The sequence below is a fragment of the Gopherus evgoodei genome, chromosome 2 (assembly GCF_007399415.2).
Source record: "Gopherus evgoodei ecotype Sinaloan lineage chromosome 2, rGopEvg1_v1.p, whole genome shotgun sequence".
Taxonomy (NCBI): domain Eukaryota; kingdom Metazoa; phylum Chordata; order Testudines; family Testudinidae; genus Gopherus; species Gopherus evgoodei.
The window spans coordinates 228,817,881-228,844,753 of NC_044323.1; positions in this window are offsets into that span (position 1 = coordinate 228,817,881).

Consider the following 26,873-nt stretch of genomic DNA (forward strand, 5'->3'; position numbering starts at 1 on the left):
ATACTGGCGCTAGCTCGATGGGAGCTAGTGCAAATGTGTACGTGAGCAGGGGAATTACGACCCTAGCTCTTAACATAGACGTAGCCAGAGTGTGTGGGGGTTCCCCCTGCACAGTTCTGGATCCAGGGGGATAAGTGGCCCCAGCTGGGCCCCATTTTACCCCCTCCCTTCAGTGCTGCTTCTCTTCCTGCTTTGGCTGCTTCTGTTCCTATAGCATTTGTGTTAACATAATGGCTTTGATTTGGAATAGTATGTGTAATAGAAAGAGGTGATATTTTCCAAACAGACCCAGGGAATTCTTAACAGTGCAAGTAGCATCATAAAAAAAAAGTTTGGTTCTGAGGGTGTTTGAATATTGGGTAATATCACTAAATAAGAAAACAGAGGGCTGGGTAGATCAAGCTTTGTTTTAATTAGAATTGTTGAAAACAAAAGCATTTGTGCCTTGAAATTCTAGCTACTGTGGTTATATACACTTAGAACTTTATTAATGTTAGGTATTCCTGTAATTCTTCAAAAATGGCTGCTGGGGTATGGAAAAACAGCTAGATGATTCTGGGTAATTAATGGAACACTTATTTTGGGTTTAGAGAACTCAACTGCTGAATGGATTTGAATCTATAGGACATAAATTCAAGTAATAGGTGTTATAGTATTCTGGCATACATTCCAGAGGGTTGTGCAAAGCAAAAAGATACTGCAGGTTGCAATTTTTCCAGCCAATGTGCTTATTTTAGTGGCAGCTCATAAAGTTGCTATAACTCAAGTTGTCTGAGCAAATTTAGTTGTTAGGCTTTGTTCATGGAATATCTTACTTTAATGTTACATTTTGATTTGTGTCATGGCCATATGTATTAAACAGCTCCAAACATTTCACTCCAGAAATAACTGCATTTTAGCCATGAACTGATCCCCATGAAACACTGACATCCTCCTGACACATGCCCTCAATGCCTATTCAAGAAGTAGGGTTAGGGCCATAGTTTATATCAGTTTTCATCTAAAAGTTCCTTAGGGTCTTTCATGATAACAGTTATTCTTTAGTTATTATATTGGCTCTAATGTAAGTGTCCAAGGACATTATTCTCCCTCACATAGAGGTTATTTTGCACTTGGAATGAAATTCAATTTGACCACATTTCTGTATCACCAAAGACAAGTTATTACCCTATCAGATTCCTTGGAAACAAAAGCAAAAATACAATCTAGGGCAAAGACTCGGAATTCAAAAAAACCAAGCATTTTATACGATACCCTTTGGAACCATGCTGGAAGTAATTCTCTCTTCCAATTTACAGTAGAACCTCAGAGTTACGAACACCAGAGTTACGAACTGACTGGTCAACCACACACTTCACTTGGAACCAAAGTATGCAATCAGGCAGCAGCACAGACAAGAAACAAAAAAATACAATACAGAACTGTGTTAAACGTAAAATACTAAAAAAATAAAGGGAAAGCTTAAAACAAATATTTGACAAGGTAAGGAAGCTCTTTCTATGCTTGTTTCATTTAAATTTAGATGGTTAAAAGCTGCATTTTTCTTCTGCATAGTAAAGTTTCAAGCTGTATAAAGTCAATGCTCAGTTGTAAACTTTTGAAAGAAGAACTATAAGGTTTTGTTGAGAGTTACAAACATTTCAGAGCTACAAACAACCTCCATTTTCGAGGTGTTGGTAACTCTGAGGTTCTACTGTATCATACAGACACCCAGGACATTGTAGTAGATGTCTTAGCAGTTTTTAAGGGTTAAGAGTTCAACTTTTTTATCTGCTCTCCTGAATAAGGCTATCATCAAGAAGACAAATTGAAGTTCTCTGTAAGTTTGGATTGAATATGTAACTAAAACTATAGGAGCTCACTTTATAATGATTGTTCATCTAGTAGAAATGAAAAGCAATAATAGTGTTCTTTCAATTTATTGTACTACACTCATGACTTTATAGTGAAAATGTGTACTTATCTCTGGGTGGACTACAGTGTGGTGCTTTAGGAGTATACATAATTAAGCAAACACTCTAGGCCAGGAATGAGCAATCCATTTTCACTGATTGCTCATTTTCTGAGTTAGCTGCTGTACCACTATTCTCAACAGCCATCAGACAGGTATATATTTTACCTCTATCACCACTGTGTTTGTTTTTCAAAGCTTGCAAGAATTTGGAATTTGAATTAGGTACATAAATCAGGAATCTAATCATTAGAGCTGATCAGAAAATGGGGATTGAAAAATATGACATGTTCCACAGAATGTTGAATTTTCAGAAAAAATTGAAAATGGAAATATTTCTCCTGAAAACTGAAATATTTTTGCTTCTGAAATGCCACCACAGTACTCCAATTTTCTTCCTAGGCCAGGCTCCCTCGTCAGACTACATTTCCCACGAGGCACCATGTTCTCCTTTCCTGCCGGGGAGGGGAGGCTGTGCATCAGAGCTGTCAAATGGCTTTGGTGCATCATGGGAACTAGCTCAGGAACCCAGCCCATATAAGACAATGGGAGTATTAGGCACCTGAACTACAACTCCCATGAGGCAGTGAAAGACAGAGGGTTACTATATATACTGCCTAAGTCCTTCCTCCCTCCCATTTTGTGGTGGTAGACTGTGCTACAAAGGCCACTCATTCCCTGCCAACTCTATTTACTGCACCACCACCACCACCGAGTGTGGCCAGAATCCAAACTGAAGCCTTCAACAGTGCAGCTGTTGCACAGGTAAATGTAAATGACTTGTTTTTTGACCCACCCATTCCCATAACGGTAAAATTTCAGAATCTGGCCTAGTTAGATTCCTGACTCTCGTATAGTCATGTCCTTTCTACCCCAGAACATCATGGTCTCCTGCTTCTGGCTAGACAGGGTGGAGTAGTTCTTGGTGGGTGGGTGGGGAGGAGGATAATATTAAAAAAAGCATTGCTGTTAAAATATTCACCAGTAAGCGTGGTCCATGATAGCAGCTGCTGGTATATGGGCTTGGTACTACCTAAAAGAGACGGTTCAGTCATAAGGAATGCTTCCTGCAGTATCTGGGTTTTCCCTGAAGGTTTTCCATTCACATACTGAGGAGACCAGATTTACTTAACCTGTCAGATGTGAAAAGATCAGAGCCAGAAGTGGTCTGGCCTCTAATCTGTTAGACCACCTGATTCACAGGAAACAGGGCCACAAGTTCCCAAGCTCTTTCAAAGCAGCAATATGCCCTTAAAAGAAATACAGTATTCAGGAAATGTACATATCTTCCCCAGGCATCCAATCAAGATATACTGATGAACATGACCACTATGTTTTAAAACGCCAGCCAAACCACTGGCCAATTTATTTTAACTGTGTTATAGGTATTCCATCAAGAGAAGCAATGACATTACAATAGGGAGCATCAGTCACAGCACAGAGATTGCAAATAGGCAACACACTAATTAAAAGGGAGAAAAAGAAGCTAGAGGGGAGATAGTGGGCCTGACTCTTCTCACATCACTGTAATTCTATTGACCGTCATGGAATTACCCTTGATTTATTCCCAGTTTAAGCTGGAGGAGAATCACCCCAGTGAATGACCATGAAGATAAACTGTGAGAGAAAAACAGGACGAGGGGTGGGGGCAGAGTTAAAAAAGGAGCTACAGCTCATTCTGTGCAATATGGAATTGAAATAAAAATAAATAAAAGTGAGATTTACTATAACATAGAATATTAAGGACAGCAACAAAAGTCCTGCAAATAGAGCAATTTTTAAAATGCATTGCAGTATTAACTCACTTAAAATATTTACAACTGGACTTTGTTTGTTCAAGCTGGTCTTTAACTGACAGATAAAGCTCTTTTACAGAAAACCTTTATGATTAATATGTAGTATGACAATAGACCACACTTACTTTTCCTATATTGCTTCCTTATTATTCATGTTGATATACAATATAACTTGAAGGCTAGGCTATCCCCTCTATTCAGAATGGCATAGGAATAATTAAATCAGTCATTTCATGATGCAGTGGGATAGACTGGATGATACTCTAAAAGTCCCTTGGTTAAATTGACTTTGATTTCTGTTGGCCGACTATTAACAAAAAATTTATTATTTGATAATATAGGCAGAGACAAATGAAAATCTAATAAGCAATATGAGCAGATTCTCTCCTCTGCTCCAGCCTCTTTGCCCACTCTGGTGGTGCAAAGGAGATCAAAAGCCAGTTGATATTCCCAACTAAGGATAGTCTCAAATGACAGAGTTGATTTGACTGGTTCTTAGCCAGCCACTCTGCAGGCCACATTCTGAGAGGTGGGAGAGGTTGTAGCCAAAGTGCTATCATGCTCCAGCAATAACCAGCAGGCAGAGTTCCCTTTGGCGGCAATAGCCCATTGACATACATTAGAGTGATTCTGAGGCCCGTTCCATGCTGACTCCAATGCTGCTCTAGCATACGTGGGTTCAGTATAAAGTAATCAATCTGTTTCTCTTACTATTAAAAAACCTTGATTAAAAATGGCTGATATAGTAATAAATTATACAAATATTAGAGGAGAAGAATGGAAACAAGCTTCACCAAAATAGAAGTCTCAGAGCCTCAAAATTCCTTCCATCCTGCTGGAACAGATTGCCTTTCCCAGGACTTCACCTTGCAGAGTACATGGCATTAGAAAGCTCTGAGGTGATACTCCAGGTAATACTGTACGTAATACAAAACTTCCTGCAGTATTAATTTAATTTAAATGAAAGGGAAAGCTTTAAACAGGTGAGGAACAGAAGCTCAGCTGATATAAACTTGCATAGCTCCAGTGATTCCAGTCACATTTACACATTTACATCAACTAAAGATCTCAGTAGTTATTTGGAAGAACAATATATTGTAATAATCAATTTTTTTTTGAGAAATGGATTACTGAAAACAACAACACCCAGCACAGAATGCATATGCAGCTAAAACACCCAGAATGGTTACAGACCGAGTAGAATATGAAAAAGCAGGTTGATATTATCAAGTAACTATTTATGATGTACCTTGAGGCATTTTAAGTGCCTCTGCAATGGCTAAATGAACTAACTGGCTTTTCAAGTTTTATGCATACCATTTGGATTTGTTATTTTTAATAGATCTAAATGATTGCTCCAGAAACCCCAGGAATAAGGTTCCTCTCACAGATGACCTATGAATAAGTGAAAAGCGTCATTAACTGAGCATCCGGCCTTAATGCAACTTCTCTTTTCAGAGTGATTTGTGAAAAGTTCCCACTTTTGATTTCTCTTATGATGCATTAGGAAGAACACTAATACCCAGAGGGTGGGATAAAGACAGCTGTTCTGACATTTAAACTGGCAATACATTGAAATGGGATTATACCACCCTGGGGCAAAATGAAATGTGCATGTCCACATGAAGTACAGCCTTTTGTATTGTTATGTACTGTCTCTGAAGTGACTGGTACAGCTTAACTGCTTACCTATTAAATGACCGTGATTGCCTGTGGCGTTATATGCACTGTAGGCCTTGTCTACACTGCCACTTTACAGCTCTCTTGCTCAGGGGTGTGGAAAGATGCAAGTCTCAGCGCTGTAAAGTGGAAGTGTAGACAGTACACCAGCGCTGGGAGTTATTCCCTTCGTGGAAGTGGGTTTTTTACAGCTCAGTCCCAGCGCTGGTGCTGCGAGTACACAGCCATGTTAACATTGGTAGCGAAGACATACCCTAAGATGCACTGGAACACACAAATGAAAGGAAAGACCAAATGAAACTGAAGACTATTTGCATATGCACAATGTCTTAATTTCCCTTAGTTTTACTGATCAGTCAACAGTCATGATTATGTCTTTTGGGTGCCTATGTGCCATTTATGATTTTAGAAACAACAAGATAATTTGAATTTGAGAAATAATCTGTCATACTACAATAATAAATAGACACTGAAGTAAACTGTGCTTTCTGGAGAGTATATATTCAAGTACTTATTTACTTTAATTTTTAATAGGTCAGTACAAGCCCTGGCCATCACAAGCCCTCGCCATCCTTCCAATATTTAGAACAGTTGTGAAGAGACCTGTACTCTAAGTTCTCCAAGACACCAAAAGTTCAGCTTAACTTGTTACATAAAATTGTTTATAAAAAGTCAGCAAAAGTTGGAGACAAATAGACCAGTGAAGACTGGATCGTTTAAGGCAAAGAACTGTGCAAAAGAGTTGTCAAGGCTCCTAGTAAAGTCACAGGTTGGCATGACAACGAGCTGAAAGTCTAGAAATGGGAGGTAATGTTATAGCTGAAATCAGTTAAATGTGTTTTGATTGATTATAATGGGATAAGGCTGCCACCCTTGCTTAGATGTTGTTTATCGGGGATGGTGGGGAGGCGCATCACAAAATGCGAGTGAGTGTGGAATGCATGGACTGGAAGAAGCCAGCTCTACTCTCATTGCTGCCACCCCTACCATCTCCTGGGGCACCCAAGATTCACTAGGATATCATCAGGCCTTTGTCATTCTGATCCTGAAAGACAGGCTGACCAGACCAGGCAAAATAGAATGAATCCAAGGACAATGCCACCTTCACCAGCATTGACTAAATCCTGAACACCACGTGGGATCTGAGACTTGGACTCCTGCTGTTACTTCCCTCTGCCCCCCATGTGTCATTTTCCTTCCCCAGCTTATTTCTTTTCTTCCCTTCCTGTTTTTGTTTTCTGTCTAAAGCTGGCCCAGACAATTCCATATTTTGCAACCCTGCTGTGAGCTTGTAACCAGAGGCAGCTAAAAGCAATGCCTTAAACAGCTGAATACAAGTTTGCCAGGTCTTGAAGCACTGATCAGACTGCGTGCTGGGTCTGTTTCTCCAGTAATGAGGTTCCAAGTTAAAGTCAGCACTAGAGACAGAAGCTGCATTTTCTCTTTGCCATTCTGTTTTCTCTGATTGTGTGTTTGTTTTTGTCTTCAAGGAAATAGGATTATATTCCAATAACAACAGCAGCTCCAGACTATTTAAATGGACAGTTAATACCATCTTTAATATCATCTAAAAGACTGTCAAACAGGGATTTCTCCTACAAGAAACTATAGAGTGAAAGGGTATAAGAGATAGTTAGAATAAAAGCTTTAGTTAATACTTTACATTTCAAATGCTTTATTGTAGTTTTTTCTCCTTTTTCTGTGTTTTTTGAAAAGGTTAGAAAGATTTTTTTTAATACGAGTAAGCCAACGTTAGCTTGATATGAAACCTCAGATCACATTTAACTGTTTAATGTTGCAACAGTGAACAAGGATTTTATCAAAATCTTACCCTCTTTTAGGCCTAAGATACCCCCTTTTCAAACACAACAGAGCACAACCAACAATTACACTGAACATCTAAAATTAACTGACTACCAGTTTTTACTTTTTTTAAGATCCTTGTGAAGGAGCAGAGACACTGCAGCCGGGCACAGGAGAGGTTAAAGAACACCTGTGGATTCAGCTAGCCCCGCCCCATTATACCTGCAGCCAATGCCAGGCCTAGAGTGGGGAGAAAAGAAGGGAGCCTGGATCAGTCAGGGGCTGACTGGTGAAGAGGTAGGTGCTCTCTATATGCCTGCCGGCACAGATCTGCAATCTGCCAGCCAATGCAGCCACTGGAGGCAAGTGAGTCTTCCCTGGACAAGGGGAACCTACAGAGAAGCCTCAACTGTGGGGCAACTGGACAAGTGGGGCAATGCCCCAAACTAAAAGGGCATGTATAGGGAGTAGGCCAGGAAAATAGGCTCTGAACTCTCCCCATGGCTGGGAGAAAGATCCATCTCCCCTGTTTAGAGGATGAGCAACACAGGGCCCTAGGTTGGGACCTGAGGGGAAAGGAGGGATCAGGTCCCCCAAAAGCCACCCTAACCAATGATCTAGACTAGGGCTAGGCAACATATGGCACATGTGCCAAAGGTAGCAAGCTGATTTTCAGTGGTGCTCACACTGCCTGGGTCCTGACCACTGGTCTGGGGGGCTCTGCATTTTAATTTAATTTTAAATGAAGCTTCTTAATCATTTTAAAAACCTTATTTACTTTACATAGAACAATAGTTTAGTTATATATTATAGACTTACAGAAAGAGACCTTCTAAAAACGTTAAAATGTATTACTGGCACACGAAACCTTAAATCAGAGTGAATAAATGAAGACTCGGCACACCACTTCTGAAAGGTTGCTGACCCCTGATCTAGCCACTAGGCTGCCTAGACACTGAGGGTCCTATCACAATCATTAACAGCAGATTTTATAAACCATTTTCTTCACCCCACATTTAACATCCAGGAGTATATAGACATATTCATAAGTCTTTGGTTTATTATTTTCCCTGGAGATGTCTAGTGTGTGGAGGAGGCAGTTTTTGTGAAAATATACTACACGGTGAAAGAATAGCTACTATATGCTTAAAAGAAGTGTGGGAATTACTGCTGTTACATTAGGGCCAATCTAAACTGGCCCAGAAATCAATAATTCTGTCCTTTTTTGTAGATATACTATAGTTAGTCATGGAAAGCATTTTGTTTCTGGTGAAGTGCATGGTTCTTAGAAAGCTGCTCAATGTCTCAGAAAAAGTACAGGTAAAGTACATGTTGCAGTCTCCTACCTTGTCATCAGAGAGTGTGTACAAGGTGCAGTCACTGGCTGGTGTGCTCTTCTGTCTGTCACCCCCTGCCAGCAACTACTCTGTGGTCATAGAGGTGTGTTCCTTCTTGTGATTCAGCCCTCCAGCCAGGATGCTTACATTCTACTCTGATCCAGGGCTAACAAAAAGTCCAAATGAAAACAAAGTCTTAGTGACCATGTACCGGGCCTTCTGAGCATTATTGTCCTTTCTCCTTTACTACTGAGGCTTGCGCTGCTCGTCCTGCTGTGGGGTGGTCAGGGAACCCAGGTCTACCCTTCCCTCTTGGTTCCAGTCCAGGGCCCTTGTGATAAACCATTAGGGTCTGTTTCTTATGATCCTTTGTAGGTGCCCTGGGGTACTTCCTACCTTTGCCTTTTGCAAATGGTTGTTGGGAAGCTTCATTCTCCAGTCCTCTCTTCTGGGAGCTTAGTCTCTCTCTACAACTTTCTCCCAGTTCCTTGCTAAGGTTGCCCTCCCAGATCAGGGCCAATCCCAGGCTAAAAGCTCCCTACTGCAGCTTTCAGGCCTTTCCATTGGTTCTGCTATCACTCCTTTATATAAGCCACCCAGTGTCTGATTCTCCCCAGCTGGATCTCATCCTTAATTACCTGTTTCCTCAACCCAGGTGCCATGGAATGGGCTAATTGAACTCTCCTTCACCCTGTCACTGTCTGTGGGGTTTCATATTCCCTATCACACAGTGGACAGCTTTCCTTAGGTCTCTCTGCACCCAGAGGTGTGGGGTACATTTACATGGCAAATGAAGGCATGATTGCAGCATGGGTAGGCATTATCATGCTGGGTTTAAGCTAGAACCGAGCAAATAATTTTTTTCTGTTTGATGGCCAAACTGGGGAGGAAAAAAAACAAAATACAAATCAGCTAGTTTTGAACTCAGACGAAATGTTTTCGGGGGATTTTTTCTCACTGAAATACAAAATTAAAAAAATTGTTTGGGTTGAATTAAACATTTTGAAATGAATGTTTCATGTCAACATTTTTTTTAAATGTCAACACTAACAAATTGTGGTCTCTTTCATACCCAAGATCTGGTTACATTTTTTAACTCAGAACCTCTACATCACTAATATGAGCATAGGGAGTTGTTTCAGTTTAACAAGTTCAGCAAGATCTGTTGATGCATCTGTGAGAGTCCAGTCCTACAAGCCCTCCTGTCATAAACAGATAGCTAAGGGTTAACGTCTCTTTCACCTGGAAAGAAGTAATCTGAACCACCTGACCAGAGGACCAATCAGGAAACAAGACTTTTTCAAATCTGGGTGGAGGGGTTGTTGTGTGTGAGTCCTTTGTCTTGAATCTATCTCTCTCGGCTATGGGAGAATTTCTGTTTCCTGCTTTCTAATCTTCTGTTTCCAAGTTGTAAGTACAAAATATAGTAAGGCAGTAAGATTTCTATTGGTTTTCTTTTGTATTTACATGAATATAGTTGTTGGAGTGCTTTGAATTGTATTCTTTTTGAATAAGGCTGTTTATTCATATTTCTTTTAAGCAATTGACCCTGTATTTGTCACCTTAATACAGAGAGACCATTTGTATGTATTTTTCTTTCTTTTTATATAAAGCTTTCTTTTTAAGACCTGTTGGAGTTTTTCTTTAGTGGGAACTTCAGAGAATTGAGTCTGCAGCTCACCAGGGAATTGGTGGGAGGAAGAAGTCGGGGGGGGAGATTTGTGTGTGTTAGATTTGCTAGCTTGATTTTGCATTCCCTCTGGGTGAAGAGGGAGGTAATTCTGTTCTTCAGGACTGGGAACGGGGAGGGTGGAGTCCCTCTGTTTAGATTCACAGAGCTTGTGTCTGTGTATCTCTCCAGGAGCACCTGGAGGGGGGGAAGGGAAAAGATTTATTTCCCTTTGTTGTGAGACTCAAGGGATTTGGGTCTTGGGGTCCCCAGGGAAGGTTTTTGTGGGGACCGGAGTGCCCCAAAACACTCTAATTTTTTGGGTGGTGGCAGCAGTACCAGGTCCAAGCTGGTAACTAAGCTTGGAGGTTTTCATGCTAACCCCCATATTTTGGACGCTAAGGTCCAAATCTGGGACCAGGTTATGACACCTCCACATTCACTAACAAGGTATTAAGTTCACCCCTCAACAGAGGTCCAGCACAACTACTGTATAGGCCTCAAGATCTACATAGATCTAACTGAAATATAGGCTTCCTCTTGCTTTCCTTCCTCTTCCTCGAGTTTTTCAGATGCTCTCACATGAAGGCAAAATGTATCTGCCTGCAAGAAAGCATTCCTGTCCAAATTTCCAGGGGGGGTTCAAGAAGATACATCAGACTTTAAAGTCATGCTGAGACTCGATGGCCAATCTGTCTAGATGGCAGAAATCTCATTAGTTTACAGAAAATAATTCTACTTTGTGGGGGCTGAAGGTGGGGAGAGAAATGAAGCCTACATTGCTTGCAGTTAAATCTCAATTTTCTGAGCGCAGATCTCGGTGTGTTACTCCCACTGTTTTTGTGTAAGTAGTCACCCATTCAGAACTATGGAGGAAGTATTCATTGACAGGCTCAGACACATACTCTTTTTATTATAAGAGATTCAACCTTTCTCTATGGTTCCAGGAGCAGAAAATTTTAAACTGGAGGTGTATTTTTTTTTCTGTTCCAACAAAATGATTTTTTTGTTCTTAGATTTGGAAGAAATAAGCAGAATAATTGTTTACATTAAATGAATATTTTCATTTATTCATAGAAATAGTTTGAATTACAAAAGAAATGTTATTGCCAATCTGTTTGGCCTCTTTGAGTTGGTTAATTCTTTAGAGTCCAAGCACTAGTATCAATAATTTATTTAGCTGTTTAGATAGGATGTTAGCTTGTAAAATGATATGTTCAGAAATAAGCACCAGAGAGCTGAGATTATGCAGCTGGCTTTTTGGCAGACAAAAAAGGCTGATTTTTACAAGGAGGCAATAATAGCTCAACAATACAATCTTCAGTGAATTAAGGGATCTCATAACAAGTCCTTTTTGTGAGATGATCCTAATAAATTAGAACATTCTTCACATGGCCAAAGCAGATGGGATGGTGTAGAGTTTGCAAACAACAACTGCTACTGAATCCCCAAGACACATCTAATACAGTTAACATCAAATAAAGCAAGTACTGAACCAACTGTGTTCCTTGGGGAATAATGCTTTTTTGATGTAACTCTGTTTCACACATCCCACAGGTACATATAACCAAATCATTTGTGGGGCTGAGATATGCACCTCTGAATTAGAAGCTGTAGTTAAAACCTACTTGGGACCATCAGGAATTTTCAAGTTGTGCAATATGGGTCTGATCTTCTCCACTGAAGTCAACGGGAGTTTTGCCATTGACTTCCGTGAGAGCTGGATTGGGCTGTAGCTGCCTGTATAACCCACTGATCTTCTTTGTTTTTTTCCCCTTCCTCTTATTTTGTTGTCTCAGTTATGTGGTGCATCTTGTCTCATTTTACTCCTCTGCCTGCAACTTGATCAGTGCGGATGGACCCCTGCATCTAAACAGATCTCCATTGACTTCAATGGGACTCCATGTGGGCAGAAAGATTCACCATGCATATCAGATCGTATAATCAGCTGCTTAGATTGTGAACTGTTTGGGGGCAGGAACTGTCACTATGTCCCAGCTCTTCAAAAGTTTTCAGTTGAAGTTAGGAGCCTAAATATTTTGAGCATCTGGAGGAGCCTATGCATCTGTGCAGAGCCCAACACTATGTAACCTTGATTGGGGCCTGATCACATGGCTGTAATTGAAATAATAAAAGCCACAGATTTGACTGTTCTTGGTAAAATGTTTAAAAAGCTGTTGTAGAATCCACTCTTCTAATTAGCGTTGTAAGAACTTGTTTTGCTTCATTACAAAACTTCTGAAAATTATGTGTTTTAGATTTAGAACTGAACCCCACACCTTTGAGGTTCTGGTTCCCTTTGGTGTTAGCAAAATGTGAATTCTGACACATAGCCTGGGGTTATGTTTTTGTTTCTGTTTTTTAAAATTTCCCACTGGTAATAGAAGCAGCTAGAACAAGAATTACTTTCAAACATGAATTTTTATTGCACACATTCCATATAGTTAGTAATATGTGTTTAATTACATTCCCTGGAGAAAAACCAGTTATTCACATTGAAGGGAATGAAACTTAAAAATATTTCACCTATTCCAAAACTTAAAAAAAAAAAAATTCTAGATATTTTGCAAAACACTAATCACTACTTTTGATGTTCCATCCTGAAAATTATCTTGTTAAAACAAGCTTCCTTTTAATTTCATATCAGAAAAAAGAAATTGAGAAATAATCAAGAACATAAAATTGTAGAATACTGAACCATTTTGATATACTAAGACTGCAAGACACTGTTAGTTCATAACACTAACTTAGCTTCACCGTAAACACCCTTTATATGACCAGTGATTCATTTCACACAGAAGAAACTATAGACTCATAGTAATGGCTGGTAAAGTAAAGATTGAGTAATGGGGAAAAGATATCTCCCATTTCCACACTGCTTGTTTTACATGACTAAAACTAAAAAAATCATTGTGGAAAAACCATTCTTTTATCGCTACCCTACCATCAAGACACATTGATTCTCACATTATGGTTTAAATTGAGTCCTGAATTCTCTCCTTTATTGTGTGTGACATATATTGAGCATGGATATGTTCAATATGGCTAGGGTGACCAGATGTCTCATTTTTAAAGGGACAGTTCCTGCAGGTTTCCTGACTTTTTCTTAAAACCAGGCAAATTGTCCTGTATTTTCTCTCTCCTCCCCATCAGTACTGGTGGGTCCTGCTGCTGACTGGATCCCTGCTTGCCAGCCACTTGCCATCCAGTGGCTCACAATGGGGGTAGGTATGCAAGGCTGGTGGCGGGGCGAAGATGCAGTGTATAGGGCCACCCACTCCCCCTGCTGATCCTTCAGCAGCCCCCACTGCATGCTGGCTCTCTCTGGGCTATGAACTGTGATGGTTGGTGAGTGTGGGCAGGCGCCAGGTGGTGGCCAGTTACATGTCACCTCTGCTGCCCATCCATCGGCCCCTTATGAGCTTCCTCTCTTGCTGTCCTCTTCCTGCTTTGCCCTTTCACCGGCCCAGCCCTGCTGCTCCTCTGTATCCCCCTTGGTGGGCTGCGTCCCATTCCCAGCGCTGTACAGAGAATCACCCCCGGATGGAGCGCTCATCTCACCAACAGCTTGGCCGGAAGGCTCCTACTTTCCTTCCCCCACTGCCTCTGGTTGCACCAGCACCCTGGGAAAGCCCAAGACCCTCCAGCCTAGGGTGCTGGCCAGGAGGAGCTGAGCCCTGCACAATGCTGGCATGTAGAAGGGACAGGGAAGCCTCTCTGTCCCTCAGCTAAGCTCTGGAGAGGTGGGGGGAAAGTGATTTCCAGCCTGTCCATGCCCCAAACCTGCAGGCTCTACAGCAGGCTCTGGGGCAGGGGCTTAGCACCCTCTTTGCCCTCTCCCACCTGAGTCTTGCCCCTCTTTACCAAGCTGCTGCTGCACCCTCTGTAACTCTCACTCTGCCTCCTCAACTCCTCCCCCCCCCCCGTTTCCTGTCCTTTCAGAATCCCAACAGCCAGTGCTCCCAGTTCTAATAATTACAAGCAACGTCTAAACACCACAGGGGCCCAGCCAGTCATGGAGGGCAGAAAGTGCCAGGCAGGGAGGATCAGGTCGGTCGGTCGGTCACTCCCACTGTGTGAAAGAGATGTACAGGAGTGTGTGTCTCACCCTTCCCTGTATGAACACTAAAGCCTTAAAGATAAGAAGGTAAATAAAAAGAATCCAACTACGCAATATTTTTTTTTTAATGGGCTCAGTCAACTACTTGTTAGTTTGAACTAAGGCTGACGATTAACTGCAGTTAACTCACATGATTAACTACAAAAAAATTAATCGTAATTAATCTCACTGTTAAACAATAGAATACCAATTGAAATTTATTAAACATTTTGGCTATTTTACTACATTTTATATATATATTGTATTCTGTATTGTAATTGAAATCAGAGTGTATATTATTCTTGATTACAAATATTTGCACTGTGAAAAATAAACAAAATAAACAGTATTTTTCAATTCACCTCATAAAAATACTGTAGTGCAATCTGCTTTGTGCAAGTGAAACAGATGTAAACTTATCTTTGTTACATAACTGCATTCAAAAACAAAACAATGTAAAACTTCAGAGCTTACAGGTCCACTCAGTGCTACTTCATGTTCAGCCAATTGCTAAGACAAACAAGTGTGTTTACATTTACAGAAGATAATGCTACCCTCTTCTTATTTACAACGTCACCAAAAAGTGAGAACAGGCATCTGCATGGCACTTTTGTAGCTGGCATTGCAAGGTTATTTACATGTCAGATATGCTAAACATTCATATGCCCCTCATGCTTTGGCTGCCATTCCAGAGGACATGCTTCCATGCTGATGACACTTGTTAAAAGAATTATGCGTTAATTAAATTTGTGACGGAACTCCTTGAGGGAGAATTGTATGTCTCCTTCTCTATTTTACATGCATTCTGCCATATATTTCATGTTATAGAGGTCTTGGATGATGACCCAGCACATGTTGTTCATTTTAAGAACACTTTCACTGCAGATCTGACAAAACGCAAAGAAGGTACCAATGTGAGCTTTCTAAGGATAGCTACAGCACTCAACCCAAGGTTTAAAAATCTGAAGTACCTTCCAAAAACTGAGAGGGATGAAGTGTGGAGCATGCTTTCAAAAGTCTTAGAGAAACACTCCGATGCGGAAACTACAGATTCTGAACTACCAAAAAAGAAAATCAACCTTCTGCTGCTGGCATCTGACTCAAGTAATGAAAATGAACATGCATTGGTCTGCACTGCTTTGGATTGTTATCGATCAGAACTTGTCATCAGCATGGATGCATGTCTGTTGGAATGGTGGTTGAAACATGAAGGGACATATGAATCTTTAGTGCATCTAGCACATAAATATCTTGCAACACTGGCTACAACAGTGCCATGAGAACACCTGTTCTCAATTTCAGGTGACATTATAAATAAGAAGCAGGCAGCATTATCGCCTGAAAATGTAAACAAACTTGTTTGTCTAAGTGATTGGCTGAACAAGAGGAAAGACTGAGTGGACTTGCAGGCTGTAAAGTTTCATTTTTTAATTTTTGAATGCAGTTATTTCTGTACATAATTATCATGAAAGTTGAGCTTACAAAAGTAGAAAGAAATTGTACTACAGTACTTGTATTAGGTAAATTGAAAAATACTATATATTTTTGGGTTTTCTTACAGTGCAAATACTTGTAATCAAAAATAAATATAAAGTGAGCACTGTACACTTTGTATTCTGAGTTGTAATTGAAATCAATATATTTGAAAATGTAGAAAACATCCAAAATATTGAAATAAATGGTATTCTATTATTGTTTAACAGTGCAATTAATCATGATTAATTTTTTTAATCACTTGATAGCCCTAATTTGAATGTTTGTATAATTGATTGCTGTTAAACTCACTTGAATACTAGTAATTTACCAGGTGTCCCATATTCAGCACAGGGAAATATGGTCACCCTAAGTATGGCCAAAATTTTGAAACTTGGATTCCTGAAGTTTGGGTTCCCCAAATTCATATTTAGGCACACTTAGCATTATGTCTACACTGCACACTCCTTACAGCAGATGTAGAGAGTGTAGAGTAAATACTCTGCACAACCCCCACGCCAGCATGGGTATAAATAGCATTGTACACACTGAGGAACCGGTTAGGTGAGTAAAGATGCCTGTATGTACCCTACATGGTTCCCTACATGCCCAAGTAGCATCACCGTTTTCTACACTACTATTTTTAGCAGTGTGGTGTCTCGTTGCCTCCCTGCTACTGAAATCTTTCCCCACTGCAGGGAAAGGCCCCAACAGCAGGGAAAGGTAGCAGGGAAATATTCTGGCACCTCCCCCCTGCTGAGCCTTTCCATGTTACACGGGAAGACTCGATCAGTGGGGAAGACTCTGGCAGGGGGAAGTAACAGGGAAAGGCTGTGGCAACTCCCTACTGGAGCCTTTCCTTCCCTCAGCCAGAGCCTGTCCCCACCACACTGAAATACTCCAGCAGCAGGGAATAACAGAGCCTTTCCCCCTGCTTTCCCCTGTCAGCAGGGGCAGCTCCAGGCCCCAGCATGCCAAGCGCATGCTTGGGATGGCATGGTGCAGGGGGTGCTCTGCCGATCACCGGGAGGGCGGCAGGGAGCTCCGGTGGATCTCCAGCAGGCGTGCCTGCGGAGGGTCCGCTGGTCCTGCGGCTCTGACGAACCTCCCGCAGGTGTCCCTGCGGAGGGTCCGCTGGTCCTGCGGCTCCGGTGGACCTCTCGCAGGCACGTCTGTGGGAGATCCACCGGAGCCGCAGGACTGGCAACCGGCAGAGCGCCCCCCGCGGCGTGCCACTGTGCTTGGGGTGGCGACGAAATGGCTAGAGCCGCCCCTGCCTGTCAGAGCCTTTCATTGACACACATAGCTACACATCACAGTGTGGATACAGCCTGCTTTTCACTGCAGCAGTTATATGTACACTACACTGCCACCAGTGGTGTGCAGCATAGGCATAGCTTAAGTGCCTGATCCTGCTCCACTGAAATCAATGGTGCTTTATCATAGACTTCACAGGCACAGGATCAAACCCATAGTTGCTTAATTTTCAGAGGTACTGAGCATATATATATATATATATATATATATATATATATATATATATATATATATATATAGTGACAGTGATTGAAGGTGCTTATTAGATAGCAGTACAGCATCTGTGTTCTGTATCCCCAATAAACCAGATTTCACCAATGTTCACAGAAAGCAAACACCGAGCAGGCGAGAACATAGCCAGACAAAATTTGTTTAAAAAGTTGAATGAATAGTTAAGGAAGATTTTTTGCATTATGCATTCAGTTTTAGTTTAAAAAATGAAATGTAAATTTGCCTTCAGTGCTATTGTGACTAGTGTAAAACAGGTAAATAAACTGCATTTGAGGTATATGGAAAGATGGACGGATGTCAGAAATGTAATGTATGCACTCAGGCCCCCGAACAGCAATTCCAGGCCCCAGGGCAGAACAGTCACTGGGCCCCCACGCGTCCATAAGCCGTGAGTTGCGCAGACGCAGTCTGCCTGATACGTGAGCGGTGCTATGCCTGCACTGCCTGGTGCCCAGCAAGCTGCTGGCTGTACTGCTAGGCGCGCTCTTCCGGCACAGCCAGGGCTTGCCTGCCTGGTAGGGTTGCTAACAGTCTAATGGCACAAACCCATAGACCCTTGCCCTGCCCCTTTCCTGAAGCCATGCCCCTGTCCCACTCCTTCTCTGAGGCCTCGCCCCCTGCTCACTCTCCCCACCCTCACTCACTTTCACCAGGCTGGAGCAGGGGGTTGGGCTGCAGGAGGGGGTGCGAGGTTCAGGCTCTGAGAAAGAGTTTGAGTGCAGGAGGGGGTGAGGGCTCTAGGAGGGAGTTTGGGTGTGGGGTGTGGGCTCTAGGCTGGGGCAGGGGCTTGGGGTGCAGGAGGGAGTCAGAGGATCAGTGCTTACCTCGGGTGGCCCCCAAAGCAACCAGCACATGCTTCTGGTAGCAGCTCCTAGGCAGGAGGCTCTGGGGTTTCTGTGGCCATGTGCTGCTGTCCACAAGCACTACCTCTGCAGCTCCTATTGACCACAGTTCCTGGCCAATGAGAACTGCAGAGTCAGCGCTCAGGACAGGGGCAGTGCAAATAGACCCCCTCCCCAGGACCGCAGGGATGCGCTGGCTGCTTCTGGGAGCAGCGTTGAGCGAGGGCGGGCAGGAAGCCTACCTTAGCTATGCTGGGCTGCCAGCAGTAGCTGGGGACCCTGGGTCCTTTTAAATCGACTGGGCCCCTGGGCAATTGCCCCCTTTGCCCCCTGCTGTCAGTGGGCCTGTATGCACTAGGTTTATGCTGCAAGCTATATAAATATAAATTTCTGGCTTATGTAGACCTGAGCATATTTATTTATTTTAAACTGTATTATAGTTTTGGAAGAATTTCTGTAATCACATAATTAGATAATCACAACCTATAGCCATTAAAAATTACTGTGTTCTGAGATATAAACAGTCCAGAATTACCTTGGATATCTGAAAAGAAATACTCAACAATTAGGTTTTAAAATATCCCAGCCCCAAAAAGTATTAAATTCCTGGCACTCAAAAATGTATTAGTAGTGAAGGAGTTACATTACTATTGAATGTGTGTGTATAGGAGAACTGGTTGTGCACACGTTTAGCTGTGCCTCATCTTGCTTCAGCACCAGTTTTACAGAGTTGCCATTTGGCTCCTGTCGCTTTTCACATTAACTAAAAATCTGGCCTTTATTCATTATGCAAATTCATGTTAACTGATTTCTTATTGCTTAGGAATAATTTATGCTTTGGGATGCTTATGTGATAACTTTAAAAAAAAATCTTTGTGAACTGAAACAGGCCCATACCTTCACTGTAAAAATGATTACAAAATGCATCATAGTCTAAAGTTAAAACTATATAAAAAGAAAGAGAGGCTCCTCTGAAATCCCATTTACTATTCCTGTTTTCTGTTTGGTTGTTGATATTGCTTACTTATAATTTCATAGCACCACAATGTCAAACTCCTGAGCTGTGAATGTTTGCTTGGACAATGGCTAGTTAAACATGTGTGTAAACATGTATTTACTTGCTAGATCATTTTAAATTGAAGAATGAGGGATAATTTTCATGGTGAATGGGATACGAGGCCATAAATGGCTCAGATATGTGATTAAAGGCCTAAGTAAAGCTGAAGCATTTGATAATAATCGAAGTGTTTATTGAAAGTGCCTAATGGAATGGACATTGCTCCTATTATATGACAAAAAAGATAAATTACAACATAAAAAACCCCTAAGACACTGCTTTTATTGCAATTGCTACATCGGTAGACATCACACTAAGGACAATGATCGGGCAGAATTCTTGTTAAAGGAAGGGATTAAGGGTCAACATTTATGGAGGAGTAAAGAAGGCAGAAGAGGGATATGAAAGTAGAAGCGGCTGGCAAGTGGGAGGGAATGGAGAGGCAAATGGTAAGGAGTGATAGGCAGTAAAGAGGCATGTGGAAAAGGAGAGTATTGCCTAATCTTGCCCTTGTGAAGTCAGTGGGAGCTTTACCTTTGAGTAAAATGCACAGATGATCAAGCTGTGGGACAACAAAAGCAAGAATCATAATGAAACTGGAGGAAAACATAATGGTTGATTTTTTTTTAAAAGGTGAATTGATTGAAATGGCACTAAACACAGATTAGCTGATGTCAATGGTCTCTGCCGGAGGGCGGGGGTAGCAGAGTCCCCATAACCCATTCTGCAGCCCACAAGGAGTACTTATCATAAAGAGGTGGTATAGGGCCCACCCCCAATGCTCACAAGTCCTGGCTGCTGGTGGCTGGTCTGGGATTCTTTGGGAGGTCAGAGGAAGAGGGTTTTTTTAAAATCTGCCCCAGAATAGTGCCAGTGGATGCGACAGATTGCTGGCACTCAGTCTCGCTGGAACTGCTTCCCTGCTGGGTTGCACGTTGATCTCTACTCACTTCTCTTCTACTTGGCATGTAAAATGTTGTTACATTTTATATCAGCAATAGCTGCACTTCAGAAATAGGCATTGTGACTCCTGTATATGTAATCTACACTAGCGATTGATAACAACAGAAAGAAGCCCAAAGCAAACTACCTCAGATGTGAATAACCCCAAAGTTTGGGGATATTAAAATCCAATTTTGATTAAGGGGCACCTTACCCCTATAATTAATTGATTATAAAGCCAGAAAGGACCACTATGCTTCCCACCACGTCTGATATCCTGCATAACACATGCCATAGAACTTACCTGAATTAACAAGAGCATCTTCTCTCGACAAATATCCAATCTTGATTTAAAGATTTCCAGTGATGGAAAATCAATCACAACCCTTGGTAAATTGATCCAGTGGTTAAATACCCCTCATTTAAATTATTCCTTATTTCCAGTCTGAAATTGTCTAACCAACTTCCAGGCATTGGTTTTTGTTGTGTCTTTGTCTGCTAGACTGAAGATCCCTTATTCTCCAATTTCTGTTCCCCATGTAGGTACTTGTAGACCATGATTAAGTCATCTCTTAACCTTCTCTTTGATGAGCTTAATAGACTGACTTGCTTGAGTATATCACTACAGGTCATGTTTTCCAAACTTTTAATTAGTCTCATGCTTCTGAACCCTCTCCAATTTATCAGTATCCTTCTTGATCTGTGTACATCAGAAATAAGCATAGTATTCCAGTAGTGGTTGCACCAGTGCCAAATACAGAGATAATACAGCCTCTCTAGTACTTGTTATTCTTCTGTTTATACAGTCAAGAATTGCATTAGCCCTTTTGGTCACAGCATTGCACTGGGAGCTCATGTTCAGCTGATTATCCACCCTGACTCTCAAGTCTTTTTCAGAGTCCCTGTTTCCCAGGATAGTGTCCCCCATTCTGTAACTATGTCTTACAATAATGAGTAACATCAAAACGTTGACTCCAACCCTATTTTCTGCCCCCATACTCGTGGAAACTTCAAATCTACAACTGAATTTTGTTGTTTATGCCCATTTCTAGTCAGGAATGTTTCTAGAGAACTTTGAGATCCGTAAGGATGGAAGGTGACAAATCCATTAACCTGTTTGGAGACATACAAGAACAATGTAGATTGAATTGGGGATAAATGTTGGATAAATTATGGTGAAAGAGAAGATTTTATGAATATATGAAAGATATGTCCAGTCATTAGAGAATATTGAGATGCAATTTGTAACCAAATATTACAAATTGTTGGATATGTATTACCAAGTGAACCTTTGGTAATGCTGCTGGGGTTTTCTAACAGAAATAGTCTCTTCAAAGAAGTGAAAGAATTAATCTCTCAGTGGCTAGACTAAGATAGTCATTCATTGGAAGAAGAAAAATAATCCAAAATGAGAAGAATGGTTCCAAAAAAATGGAAAAATTAACACATTAACTACATACCCAGCAAAATAGACAGAGGACAAATAAATACTTTGATGTTTGATTACCATTTAATACTCAAAGTACATTCACCTGCAAAGATCCCCAGCACACCTCTTTTTTTTAATATTAATGTTTGATAGACATGCCTGGTTTGCTAATTATGAGTGGAGTCAGTAGTTTCACTCAGATATTATCAGAAACAACATCGGGGTGTAAAGAAGCTCACTCTGTAATATAGTAACACCTGTTAAATAGAGAGATTTGAGGATTATATTTCTGCATAATGTTTTTCTAACCAATACACACACACATATAAAGACACCAGTAAGGGTATGGAGAGCAAATCCAAGATGAGGCTGAACAACTCAAATGAGGCTTTCTACCAGTATTTTCCTTTACATAATATTCTTCTCCAGTATTTCACTTCCACTGTATCTCTAGTGCTTTTATTGATTCCCATTTGAAGTGTGTTCTCTGTTTCATAAGGAAGTAGAGATGTGGAACTGGGGGCTAAGACGACTCCAATGGCTTTACCAGCATCTATCCCTTTCTTTGGTTTAGTAGCTGAATTCCCCTGAGGTACTCAGAGGGTGGATGAAAGCCATAATCAATTCCTTGATGTTTCTCAGTATCTGAGAAGAATGTCTACATACAGTAATGCAGGTCACTTTAGAACTGAACCTATAACAGTTTATCAATTAGACTGATCTTTGCAAAAAACCTTCAAGAAATTAAATAGCAATTCATAAGACTGGGTTGTATGTTACCCATTTTTTCCTACTCTATGTCAATGTGGGAACAGAAATTTCAGACTGTGACTATAGATTAATAACAAGGATACCATAGTTAGACAAGTTTTCTCATGGACTTTTTTTTATTTATTCTGTTTTTTCCATATCTTCCTCTTTACTGTGTTCTTTCTGATCTTACAGATCCTTCATTCCTTTATAAGTTCCTCCTATAAACAAGCCGAAGAGTCCATTATATTTAAGCATGCTTAAACATTTTTATCTCATAACAAAAAGATATGTAAAGCAAGTGATGAAATCAATATTTCACTCATTAGGTTCTCATTGCAACTAACTATGTTAGTTCATATGTGTAAGCATAACATTGACATAAATAATCTGTCATTTATCTTTACAGAATTTCTCTTTTTTCTCTGCAAAAGTGAAAGCTTTGACTTCAAATCAGATTCTAGAGTACTATAAAAATTCTATCCATCCATCCGGTAGTCATCATCATGGTATCTAAGGGTACGTCTACACTACGGGATTATTCCAATTTTACATAAACCAGTTTTATAAAACAGATTGTACAAAGTCGCGTGCACGCAGCCTCACTAAGCACATTAGTTCGACGGTGTGCGTCCATGGTCAGAGGATAGGGTCGATTTCTGGAGCGTTGCACTGTGGGTAGCTATCCCGTAGCTATCCCATAGTTCCCGCAGTCTCCCCCACCCCTTGGAATTCTGGGTTGAGATCCCAGTGCCTTATGGGGCAAAAATCATTGTCGTGGGTGGTTCTGGGTACAGCCTCACCCCTCCCTTCATGAAAGCAGCAGACAACCATTTCACACCTTTTTTCCTAGGTGAACTGTACAAATGCCATAGCACAGCAAGCATGGACCCTGCTCAGATCAATACCGCAATAGTGGACGTTATAAACACCTCGCGCATTCTCGTGCAGTCTATGCTGAACCGGGACCTGCAAAGCCAGGCGAGGAGGCGACGGCAGCGGCTATGGCAGCACTGCGATGAGAGTGATGAGAATATGGACACAGAATTATCTCAAACCGTGGGCCCCTGTGCTTTGGAGATCCTGCTGGTAATGGGGCAGGTTCTAGCCATTGAACACTGATTTTGGGCCCGGGAAACAAGCACAGACTGATGGGACCACATAGTTTTGCGGGTGTGGGACGATTCCCAGTGGCTGCAAAACTTTCGCGTGCGTAAGGGCACTTTCATGGAACTTTGTGACTTGTTTTCCCCTGCCCTGAAATGCCAGAATACCAAGATGAGAGCAGCCCTCACAGTGGAGAAATGAGTGGTAATAGCCCTCTGGAAGCTTGCAACGCCAGACAGCTACTGGTCAGTAGGGAATCAATTTGGAGTGGGAAAATCTACTGTGGGGGCTGCTGTGATGCAAGTAGCCAAAGCAATCATTAAGCTGCTGCTATGAAAGGTTGTGACTCTGGGAAACATGCAGGTCATAGTGGATGGCTTTGCTGCAATGGGATTCCCTAACTGGGGGGGGGGGGGGCGCGATAGATGGAACCCATATCCCTATCTTGGTATCGGAGCACCAGGGCACCAGAACATAAACCACAACGGGTACTTTTCAATGGTGCTGCAAGCACTGGTGGATCACAAGGGACTTTTCACCAACACCCACGTGGGATGGCCAGGAAGGGTTCATGACACTCACGTCTTCAGAAGCACTGCTCTGTTTAAACTGCTACAGCAAGGGAATTACTTCCCAGACCAGAAAACAACAGTTGGGGATGTTGAAATGCCTATAGTTATCCTGGGTGACCCAGCCTACCCCTTGATGCCATGGCTCATGAAGCCATACACAGGCAGCCTGGACAGTGATCAGGAGCTGTTCAACTACAGGCTGAGCAAGTGCAGGATGGTGGTAGAATGTGCATTTGGCCGTTTAAAGGCACGCTGGTGCACATTACTGACTCGCTCAAACCTCAGCCAAACCAACATCCCCTTTGTTATTGCTGCTTGCTGTGTGCTCCATAATCTCTGTGAGAATAAGGGGGAGACCTTTATGGCAGGGTGGGAGGCTGAGGCAAATCACCTGGCCGCTGGTTACGCACAGCCAGACACCAGGGCGATTAGAAGAGCATACCAGGAAGCAGTGCGCATCAGAGAAGCTTTGAAAACGAGTTTCATCACAGGCCAGGGTATGGTGTGACTGCTATGTTTGTTTCCCCTTCATGAACCCCCCCCCTTTTATTGACTCCTTCCCTGTAAGCAACCCACCCTCCCCCCTTCGATTACAGCTTGCTTAAGGAAATAAAGTCTCTATCATTTAAAAATCATGTATTCATTATTAAAAAGTAATTATAAAAAGAGGCAGAGAACTGACAAGGTATCCCGGGTGTGGTTTGGGAGGAGGATAGGAGGGAAGGAAAAGGCCATTAAACACATTTCAATGTAATGACAGCCTTTTGGTTGGACTGTCCACCGGGGGTGGAGTGGGCGAGTGCACAAAGCCTTCCCCCATGCGTTCTTACACGTCTGGGTGAGGAAGTTATGGAACATGGTGAGTGGTGAGGGTGGTAACACAGGGGCCGCAGCGGCACTCTGTGACCCCGCTGCTCTTCCTGAAGTTCCACCAGATGTCGGAGGATATCAGTTTGATCATGCAGCAGCTCCAGCGTTGCATCCCGCCAAAGCTGATCTTCCTGCCTACACTTCTCATTTCAAGCATCTCTCCTATCCTCACGTTCGTCCCTCCTATCCTCATGTTCACTGGCATCTTTCCTGTACTTTGCTACCACGTCCTTCTACTCATTCAGATGAGCTCTTTCATTGCGAGTTACTTCCATGATTTCCGAGAACATTTCGTCTCGCGTCTTCTTTTTCCTCTGCCTTATCTGAGAGAGCCTTCGGGATGGAGTAGGGAGGCTTGAAAAATGTGCAGCTGCATGAGAGAGGGAAAAAAGGGAGAGAAGTATTTAAAGATACATTTTACAGAACAATGTGATACTCTTTCACAGTGAACACCACTATTCACCTTACATAGCACATGTGATTTCACTACAAGGTTGCATTTTGCATCTTAATATTGAGTGCCTGCGGCTCTGGTGTTACAGCTCTCACAGACGCAGGTCCGGGCATCAGAATTCAGCTTGCATGCGGCCATGGTAAGCCATTGTCTTTTGGCTTCTCCAGCCTTCATATACACAGTGCCCTCTGATGCTTCTTTCCTGTTAACATGCAGCAGCAGAAGCCAACGCCCCCCATCCAATTCTCTAGGATGATTGCTTTACCCCTCCCCCCACCGCATAGCTGGTATCATGGAAGATCACTGCTAATCATCCCCCTTTCCGTCCCCCACCGCATGGCTGGTAGCTGGGAAGATTCCTGCTAGCCAAACGCAAAAAAGCTCAGTGCTATCCTTCCTCCCCTCCCCCCGCTTGGCTACCTGCAAGGAAGGATTTCTTTTAAGCAACAGCCCAGTAGGAAAATGGCCATCTCTGTCCCCTTAATTAAATTCCTGAATTTCAACCAGGTTACCATGAACGATATCACTCTGCTGAGGATAACACAGAGAGATAAAGAATGGATGTTTCTTGAATGCCAGCAATCACCGGGACCATACGCAGCTATGCTTTGTCATGCAATGATACCCGATTACTTGCTACATGCATGGCGTGGTAAAGTGTCCTACCATGGTGGACGGAACAAGGCTGCCTTGCCCAGAAATCTTCTGCAAAGGCTTTTGGAGTACCTCCAGGAGCGCTTCATGGAGATGTCCCTGGAGGATTTCTGCTCCATCCCCAGACATGTTAAACTTTTCCAGTAACTTTACTGGCTGCAAATGCATCCCAAGCCCTCATGGCAAATCAATCATTAAAAAACACTTGCTTTTAAACCATGTTTTATATTTACAAAGGTACACTCACCAGAGGTCGCTTCCATGGCTTCACTGTCTGGGCTAGTGGCTTGGTAGGGTAATTCCGTCTGGGTCACAAAAAGCTCCTGGCTGTTGGGGCTAACGGAGTGCTGTGTGCTCGTTACAAGGTCGTATTCATCTTTCTCCTCCTCCTCCTCCTCCCCCTCCGCAGAATCCTCAGCCATGGTTGAGATTACAACCCCCTCCTCAGAATCCACGGACAGGGGTGGGGTAGTGGTGGCGCAGCCCCCTAAAATTGCATGCAGCTCAGCGTAGAAGCGGCATGTTTTCGGTCCTGACCTTCCGTTTGCCACTTTGGTTTTCTGGTAGGCTTGTCTGAGCTCTTTAACTTTCACTCTGTACTGCACTGAGTCCCTGATGTGGCCTTTTTCAATCATAGACTTGGAAATTTTTTCAAATATTTTTTCATTTCGTCTTTTGGAATGGAGTTCTGTTAGCACTGAATCCTCTCCCCATATAGCGATCAGATCCAGTACGTCCCGTGCAGTCCATGCTGGAGCTCTTTTTCGAATCTCAGGAGACTGCATTGCTACCTGTGCTGATGAGCTCTGTGTGGTCACCTGTGCTGATCACAGCTCCACG